The sequence below is a fragment of the Camponotus floridanus genome, unplaced genomic scaffold, assembly GCF_003227725.1.
Source record: "Camponotus floridanus strain SB8 unplaced genomic scaffold, Cflo_v7.5 scaffold142, whole genome shotgun sequence".
In the NCBI taxonomy this organism is placed as follows: domain Eukaryota; kingdom Metazoa; phylum Arthropoda; class Insecta; order Hymenoptera; family Formicidae; genus Camponotus; species Camponotus floridanus.
This window is the reverse complement of record NW_020229262.1, coordinates 209668-217291: the sequence shown is the minus strand read 5'-3', so window position 1 is coordinate 217291 and position 7624 is coordinate 209668. Positions and strand designations below refer to the sequence as shown.

The following is a 7624-nucleotide window of genomic DNA, read 5'->3' as shown; positions in this document are numbered from 1 at the left end:
ATACATAGATAACACATATAATACATATATACATAATACAACATATTGCATTTAGATATGACATGCTAAAGCATTTTCTTCTTTGATGTCACAAACTGAATAAGAATATAAATATTTTCTCAATTTTCTAACACATCTGTAATACAAGATCATTATTGCTTCAACAATTACTGCAAGTTAATGAATTAGCGTTGATTATTCCATTACAGATCACAAGAGTCTATTAGCGGAGACTATAATATTGAACTCTCGCTTAAAAGATTCTCATGCTTTGTAATGGATTCCTTCTTGATATTAGATATAAGTTGGATCTTTCCAGTGATTGCAAATTAGTATTCATCTATTACTGTTGCCTATTAAAATCAAAATAAATATATAGTATTAATAGACAGCATGACATTAAGATACTACATTAATAAGATTGTCATCATCATAATTCAATCCTTTTTTTACATTATACAACATCATATTGTAGTTGCACAGTTATAACACTAACATGAGTTGCGCAGACACAAAAATGCATCAATTTCTGTGTAAAATCCTATAAATGAAAAAATCCTGCAAATGAAAAAGATTGATTAATAAATTGACTTATTAAATTTAAATTTATATTATTTATGTTACGTACTTTTTATTATATTTTATGAAATTATAACAAAAATATTCATTACTAATTACAATATGTTTTATTATATATATATATATATACAGGGTCTACCAAAAGTGTGGAAACCCCTAAATATCTCGGAAAATATACGTTTTACAGAAAAGTGTTTCCAACAAAAGTTGTAGGGTTTAAGAAGATCTATATACTGATTCTATCAGTTTGACCTTGGATGGCGTCGTCAAGGTCAGGTCAAGGTCACATTGACTTTTTTAAATGACACCCCCTACATTTGATTGCATATTCTTATAGCTTAATTCAAGAGCTTTCCAAAACACTATAATAATGTTCATTTTTATTAAGTACTTTGCGAGTTATGAGGGTTGAATGATAGAGTAGCGCCGGTATTAACATTATCCAAGGTACCAATTGTACTACATGGAGGTTACTCGCTCGGATTTGCATCTGTTGTGTGTGTGATCCAGCTAACTAAGGCAAGATCGATTCCTCAACATATCCTCATATTTCGCTGAAGTCAAATTGCCAAAAAATTGCTCCATAAAACGTGTATGAAACGTCTCGTTAGTTCCTTCATTTACCGCTATGTGACGCACTACATGCAGTCTAACTCGCATTTAAAATTCAACTAAGAATGTATAAAGCTATCAAAGAACGACCACCTTCTAACTTCAGCTTTGAGCAAGCAGAAATTAATTGTTATCGTCCAAATACAACGTACGATTAATTAAAATTAAACGTTTTAAAAATGGCTGGCGACTTGTCGGAACGTGAAAGAATCACTATCCTCATGATGCGTGGATGGGATGATAACGAAAGATCGTTCTATGATGTCGTTCGATTATTTAATGACACGTATCCGAACCGTCGAATTATTAAGTCCACTGTGTTAAAAACAATAGAACGTTTTAGACAAACTGGTAGCGTAAGAAATCGCTCTAAGTCAGGAAGACCATTGTCTGCAACCAACGAAGAAAAACAACTTGATGTTCTGCAGACATTTATTGAAGATCCCAATTCTAGTGTTCAGAGAGTCGCTCAAACTCACGATATTGCTCCCATGTCGGTTTGGAGAATTTTAAAGAAGAACAAGTTCCATCCATATAAATTGCAATACGTTCAAGAATTGCAAAACGGAGATGAGGAGCGTCGTATACATTTCTGTGAAAGAATGATGGCACTAATAGATGTCCGGCCCATCTTCCCTTATCAAATTGTTTTCACAGACGAGGCAACTTTTACCTTAACGGGAGAAGTTAATAATCAAAATTTTCGTTTCTGGTCAGATGAGAATCCGAATTGGGTGCGGGAAACTCACACACAACATCCACAAAAAATAAATGTATGGTGCGGAATAATAGATGGCTATTTAATAGGGCCGTTTTTTTTTGAAGAATATTTGAACGCTCAAAGGTATGAGAGATTACTTGTTGATCAAATAATTCCAGCCATACAGAATACTTTTCCAAATAATTTCCAAGAAATATGGTTTCAGCATGATGGAGCTCCTGCTCATTTTGGTGCAGGACCACGTCGTATTTTAAATGAGACTTTTCCGCTACGGTGGATAGGAAGAAGGAACGGAAATGAGGGAGGAGAGGATTGGCCACCTCGGTCGCCAGATCTAACTCCTCTTGATTATTATCTATGGGGATATCTGAAGAGTAAGGTTTACAGAACAAAACCTAAAACCATTCACGAATTGATACAGCGAATAAGGGATGAAATGGCTTTGATACCTTTTGAAACGAATCGTAAAGTCATTTCTACATTCTACCAAAGATTAGCATATTGTCAGGAAGTAAATGGCAGCCACTTTCAGCATTTACTTTAACACATTGAAACACATTTGCAATCGTTTGGTGCAACCTAACCTGATCTCTGTATACACGCACCGCACGCACGCACACGCACACATTTCGAACAATTATTATGATAAATGAGCATCCACAAATTTATTTACTGTTTACTATGTCGATTGCTTTCCAGGTCTTTAAATGCTCGATTGTAATTTGGTTGGGTCTTTGCTTTTGCTGACTGGATCCACGACCGATCTTGCCTTAGTTAGCTGGATCACACACACAACAGATGCAAATCCGAGCGAGTAACCTCCATGTAGTACACCTTGGATAATGTTAATACCGGCGCTACTCTATCATTCAACCCTCATAACTCGCAAAGTACTTAATAAAAATGAACATTATTATAGTGTTTTGGAAAGCTCTTGAATTAAGCTATAAGAATATGCAATCAAATGTAGGGGGTGTCATTTAAAAAAGTCAATGTGACCTTGACCTGACCTTGACGACGCCATCCAAGGTCAAACTGATAGAATCAGTATATAGATCTTCTTAAACCCTACAACTTTTGTTGGAAACACTTTTCTGTAAAACGTATATTTTCCGAGATATTTAGGGGTTTCCACACTTTTGGTAGACCCTGTATATATATATATATATATATATATATATATATATATATATATCCAAGGATGTGCCCTACATTGTCAAAGTACTTAGGGCCTCCGCACAAGCTGTTTCGTAACGCATTACGTTACGTTAAGTATTAATTCGGTAACGCACAGAGAAAATCGTAACGTAGAGACAGTGAATGGTTACTGTTTTTACGTTACGACTTTCTCTGTGCGTTGACCGAAGTTTAAATTTACGTACGGAATTAAGATCTACGCTCAATACTTAACGTAATGTAATGCGTTACGAAACAGCTTGTGCGGAGGCCCTAACTTACGTATACTTAAGTATACGTTTTTCTGTTCATTGTCTGTTGCCTAGCATTGTGCAAAAGGGCTTTAATCGTAGGAAATTTGCATCCACCATATACCTATAATAAAGTATACAGGATGTCACTTAATTGGCGTCCACTATTTATATAGTGATATTCCTCGTGGAAAACTGAGTCGAAAAGTCCTGAACCATTTTTTTTCTATAATGCATAATAAAGTAGTAATTATTGAGTAACGTTAATCTAATCAGCGCGGACCTTTAGCTGGACGTACGTCAGTGAGTCGCGCGTCTGACAGTGTGCGCTCACGTACATGTGATTGACCTGATGACCCACCACTGTGAATTTGTCATTATGTACATGCGTATATCGCTCAATGCTTCCAGGTTGAAAGAAAGATTATTTGTTATGATTCATTATGGATGCCATGTATACCTATAAAGTATACTGGCTGTATTCCAATATTCACTGTCAGTACTGAAAATCTATAATTTACGTGGGATGTATACTATAGATTTTCAGTACTGGCAGTGAATATTGGGACACAGCTAGTATATACTTTATAGGTATATAGGATCCATAATGAATCGTAACAAATAGTAACGTCACAAAAATTTTGTCAATTAAAAACAAGAAGACAATTATCATGGCGGGAGACAAAATGCTGCATTATATGCGTATATATGTGATTATTTAGATATTACACTCTCTTTATTATTATATTCTCTCAGTTATGAAAGTGTTAACTTTATTATGCTTCCAAAATCTTCTACTATTTTTATCGAGACAAAAAATAAAAATGACGAACACATAACGCTTACTGATTGGTTAATCATAACGCAATCTTACTCTCTTAAAGTCAATCAGTGAAAATAACGCTGATTGAATCAGTAAAACAGTATGTCACCGACAATCAGTGAGTATTTACTGACATTTAGTAAACATACTCCCACCTTAGTTCTCAGACTTACAATTTACTGATTTTAGGCAGTGGAAGTAAGATTTCACTGCAAATCAGTAAACCGCGAGCCAATAAAAGCTCAGTTTGTTGTTGCGCGATATTTTCTCAATTCTTTTGTTTACGGCGTTCGCGGTAACGTGTGTCGTGCCGGGTGCCAATCGTGCATCGTTCGTCGTAACTAACACAAGTTACAACACGTTAGCTACTATCCGTCCGCAATGATTGACGGTAAGTTCAACGCTTTTATGTGGCATTTTATTCTATTATTATAATTATTACATTTTTTTATATTAATTATATGTATTTCGTTATCATAACCATTCTTGTAGTGTTTTATGTAATACGTAGTTGCTGACACGTGAACTTTTTTTCTTTCTATCTTTAATATTTATTTCTCAATTGTAGACTGAAATGGAAAAAATAACAAATTTATCCATTGAAGATTTAGGAATAAAAATCGAGGAAATAACAGATGAGGAGACACGAAAAAAATTTGAAGGTTAGTATATTTGTATTTTTTTTACGTTTTTTTAACAAACATATTTAAAAATATAAAGCATCAAATAGCAAAATTGTACATTTTATTATATATTTATTGTTACATCTCGGAATGCCATCTCAGACTTTATTCCTTTTGCAAATTATCTATACGACTGTCACATTCCAAAAATATATATTTATATTTAAAAATTGATTAAATGTCATCTCTCTTTTTTTATATATTTATCATTTCTATTTTGCAAAGTACATTTCTTGATAATAATTATAAAATAATCATTTTTAAATAATGTTTATTAATATTACAGATGCGTAAAAATTTCATTAAAATATATCAGCAATGGAGCCTTTGAAATGTTTTATGTGTCGTAATACTGTAAAAGGAGGGTTAAATGGTTTGGCATGACATTTTACAATAGTACATGGTTTGACACTTAAACGCGGAATAGACAAAATTGGGTTTCAATGTGGTCAAAAAGATTGTTATCGAAAATTTCTTCATTCTTACTCTTTAAGAGATCATATAAGAAAAATTCATTTTTCTCGAAAAGAAAATTATGACTTTTCTGTAGAAAATACAGTATCCACTTCTTCGTATAATGATATAATTATTAATGAAAATGATGCAAACAAAATATCTGAAAATTCAAATAATGTAGAGGTTTTAAAAATTTGTGACAATTTTAATTTAAGAGATTCTTTAATAAGTCTAATAATTAGATTACAATCAAAAGTATCAATGACCGGAAGCATTATAACTGATATTCTTGATGAATATGAACAAATAACAAATAATTTATGTGTATCATTAAAAACTAAAATTAAACAATTTTTACAATCTAAAGAAATGCTTAATGACCCTGATGTTATTAATTTGTTAAATTCTTTTGAAATAGATAAATCTTTTGAAGGTTTAAGAACACTTGAACAACAAATGGAAGTTTTAGCAAGTAGTACAGAATATATCAAGCCTCAGGAAATACCTTTGGGTAAACGTATAGAAAATGTAATTGATAAAAAAACAGGCACTTCTGTATCAAAAACAATTCTTGAAACTTGTCAATATGTTTCTATAATAGATTCTTTAACAATGGTGCTTAGAAATAAAGACATACGCGCTGTAATAGAAGCAGAGAAAGAATCAAATGATGGCATTCTTGCATCTTTTATTGATGGGCAGCACTTTAAAACTCATCCTTTTTTTCAGAAGTACAAACATGCCATTAGAATCCAACTTTATTATGATGAACTGGAAATTGTCAATCCACTTGGCTCTAAGACTGGCATTCACAAATTAGGAGTCTTTTATTATATAATACAGAATCTTCTACCTCACATGAATTCTGAAACAAGCAGTATTCACGTTTTGCTTCTTTGTTGTCATGTTGACATAAAAAAATATAAAATGAAAAAAATATTAAGTCCTTTCTTAGAAGATCTTGTAAAATTAGAAAGTAATGAAGGAGTTGTTATACTTTTAGAAGGACAAGAATATATTTTGCGTGCATCATTGACTGCATTTTGTGGGGATGGATTAGCTGTCCATGAAGTATTTAATTTGCTAGGTCCATCTTCTAATTTCTTTTGTCGAATGTGTCTTTATACTAGGCAAGATTTGCATAATGGTAGCATAGAAATTAAACAATCAAGAAATATGGCAGTTTACAATAAACACTTAAATTTACTGCATAATGCAAACTATAGCGATAATGCTAAAACGTTAACAGGAATGCATGGAGAGCGTTGCTTACATTTATCTCGTTTCTTTCATATATGTAAAAACCTTATTTTTGATCCAATGCATGATATTCTTTGTGGTATTGGGCCAATGATACTAAAGTTAGTTTTACTTCGTTATACTTTGGAATTGAAATTGTTTCATATAGATGATTTTAACAACAGAATAGCATCATTTCAATATGGTTTTGTTGAAAGAAAGAATAAGCCTTCAGCAAATTTCAATGAAAGAATATTGCGTGTAAAAGGGCATACTTTAAATCAAAAAGCTATGCAAATATGGTGTCTTCTTCGCGTTTTCCCTTTCTTAATTTCTGAGTGGGTCTTGACAGGAGAAGAACACCTACAACTGATTCTCCTTTTGCTAAGAATTATGGAAATCGTGTTTGCGCCAAAAGTTACAGTTTCTCTTATGTCTTATTTGAGAGCCCTCATCACAGATTTTTTGGAAACATTCAAACAACTTTTCCCTGATGTACATATGATAAATAAATTCCATCATTTAACTCATTACCCAGATTGTATGTTGTGGTCAGGACCTCTTCAATTGTACAACTGTATGCGTTATGAAGCCAAACATAATGAAATCAAACTAAGAGCACAAAATGTTCATAATTTTAAAAATCCACCGAAAACATTAATAAGAATTGTTCAATGCTCTCAAAGTGCTAGATGGGGAAAAGGAAATGCCACAATTATTCGAGTTGAACCATTAAATGGAGAAACAGTTACAGTGCAAAATTGCCAAAGTCGTACATATTTACATGATCTAGGATATGTTGATACTGATTCTATATTTACCACTAATGCTATAAAAATAAATGGTGTAGAATTTCGACTTAATTTATTAGTATGTCTTAAAATTGATAAACAAAACGGAAAAAATTTACCTCTTTTTGGATGTATTAAAGAAATTTTAATGTTGAATAAAAATGAAGTATACTTTTTGACCACATTATATAAAACTCATTTATTTGATACTGATTTTAATGCCTACCATGTCGATTGGGAAATTCATAACATTTTACAGCTTTTTGTGAATTGTCTTAGTCTTGCATATTACA

The 7624-nt window shown here is 32.3% G+C and overlaps 1 pseudogene; it reads left to right on the top strand.

The window, feature by feature from the left end:
- The first annotated feature begins 5163 nt into the window (after positions 1 to 5163).
- Positions 5164 to 6371, top strand: LOC112637202 (annotated as a pseudogene).
- The last annotated feature ends 1253 nt before the right edge of the window (positions 6372 to 7624 follow it).